Below are 2094 nucleotides of genomic sequence, written 5' to 3'. Positions count from 1 at the left end.
GCCCCACAACTGTACATCCCCCCCCCTCCCAGTTGCATCTGCCTGTGCGGGAAACATACAGCTTCGTGACATCACTCTGATGACATCACACCATAGCTGACATGCACCCCCTTGATGACATCACATCCACACATCCCAGGAGAGCTTTACCCGGCTGTACCCATCACCATGGGGCACAGTCAGCTTCCCCGCTCCCAGTGACATCACACTTGTCTCCCTTGCGGTGATAATGGCATCATACTGTACGTCATGTCCCCAGTCCCAACCTCCACGACATTCCCATGACGTCACGTGTCCCATGTCAAGTGATACCCAGAGACACACACCCCTGCTGCCATTTTGTCACCTGCTGCTATTTTGTCACCCATTGCCATTTTGTCACCCATTGCCATTTTGTCGCCCACCACCATTTTGTCACCCGTTGCCATTTCATCACCCGTTGCCATTTCATCACCCGCTACCATTTTGTCACCCGCTACCATTTTGTCACCCACTGCCACTTCGTCACCTGCCACCATTTTGTCACTCTCTATTTTGTCACCCATTGCCATTTTGTCGCCCACCACCATTTTGTCACTCTCTATTTTGCCACCCCCTGACACTTTGTCATCCTCTTCCACTTTGTTGCTCGCTACCATTTTGTCACCAGCTGTCATTGTGTCACCCACATGCACACACGTTGTACCACCAGACTGTGACCCCCTTGTTGCCTCCAACTGTAGCTTCCCCCTCCACGATGACCGACTGTTGCTGGCACAGCTGGAGACAGGAGCCAGGACTGAAGTGCCCCTGCCTGTCCCTGCCTCACTGCAGCCACGGGTGGCTGGTGCGGTGATTGCGTGCTGTAGTCGTGTCACACCTTGCACACCTGTGGTTGTGATGTGATGTGGTTGGGACACCTCTGGGAACCACAGGCAGCCTGCTGGGTGTACCAGGAGACACTTCTCTGCCTGTACCTGCCTTGCTTTATCACCCCTCCGACTGTAGCCAGGCTATACCGCTCTGCCTGTACCTGCCTTGCCTTATCACTCCTCCGACTGTAGCCAGGCTACACCGCTCTGCCTGTACCAGCCTTGCTTTATCACCCCTCTGACTGTAGCCAGGCTACACCTCCTTCCCATCTCTGCCTGGCAGGGATCCTGACTCTGTCGTCCGCCTGTTGCTGCCTGACAACAGTCATACGGCCGGGTGTTTCCCAAGCACCCCATCTCCCCTACCCATCCTCCATCCCGGGGACCCCCCCGTCTGGGTGTTCCTGCCTGTGCCCCCCCTCCTCAGCACCCTGGGTACCCCCGTGTCTGGGTGTACTGACCCCGCTCCATTCCCCCCCCTCCCAGGAGGCCCTGCCGGCTGTGACCCCCCACCGAGGACCCCCGGAGCAGCAACACCTAGTCCATGAGGCCTCCGCTCACAGGTAGGTGCTGTTGCCGTGGCAACCCTGCCTGGACAACCCCCGCATCTCCATGGTGACCTGCCTGATCTAGAACCCCCTGCCACCGTGACAACGGGTTGGATCCTGCCCCACGGTGCTGTGCAGCAATGCTGGGGGTGGCAGATCCTGCCCCATGGTGATGTGGAGTGATGCTATGGGGCTGGATCCTGCCCCACGGTGCTGTGGGGTGATGCTGGGGGGCCAGATCCTGCCCCGCAGTGCCATGGGGTGATGCTGGGGAGCCAGATCCTGCCCCACAGTGCTGTGGGACGATGCTGGGGGGGCCAGATCCTGCCCCACGGTGCTGTGGGGTGATGCTGGGGGGCCAGATCCTGCCCACGGTGCTGTGGGGAGATGCTGTGGGGCTGGATCCTTCCCCACTGTGCCATGGGGTGATGCTGGGGGGCCAGATCCTGCCCCAGGGTGCCTTGGGGTGCTGCTGTGGGGCCATGGGGTGCGGGGACCGGATCCCAGGGTGCCATGGGGCACAGGGGCCAAATCCTGCAGGGAATCGGGGCGACGGGAGGCCGGATCCGGCGTCGCCGTGGGGCGTGGGGGGCCGGATCCTGGCCCAGGCGGCGACGCTGGCCCCGGTCCCGGGTGGGCGATCGGCCAAGGCGGCTTCGGCTCCTCCGACGAGCTGGGGCCTGGAGGGGGGGGCC

General features: G+C 61.4%; 1 protein-coding gene across 1 annotated transcript in view; it reads left to right on the top strand.

The window, feature by feature from the left end:
* ZBTB4 (zinc finger and BTB domain containing 4) overlaps positions 1-2094 on the top strand; it is a 13356-nt gene that overhangs the window by 852 nt on the left and 10410 nt on the right. The window contains exon 2 of the mRNA XM_010571172.1: positions 1338-1414. The gene's annotated coding sequence lies outside the window, so the exon portion shown is untranslated. The remainder of the gene's footprint in view (positions 1-1337; positions 1415-2094) is intronic.

Source organism: Haliaeetus leucocephalus, unplaced genomic scaffold (genome assembly GCF_000737465.1).
Source record: "Haliaeetus leucocephalus isolate CR32 unplaced genomic scaffold, Haliaeetus_leucocephalus-4.0 Scaffold308, whole genome shotgun sequence".
NCBI classification, from domain to species: domain Eukaryota; kingdom Metazoa; phylum Chordata; class Aves; order Accipitriformes; family Accipitridae; genus Haliaeetus; species Haliaeetus leucocephalus.
The sequence above is the reverse complement of the archived record's forward strand: the minus strand, read 5'-3'. Positions and strand labels throughout refer to the sequence as shown.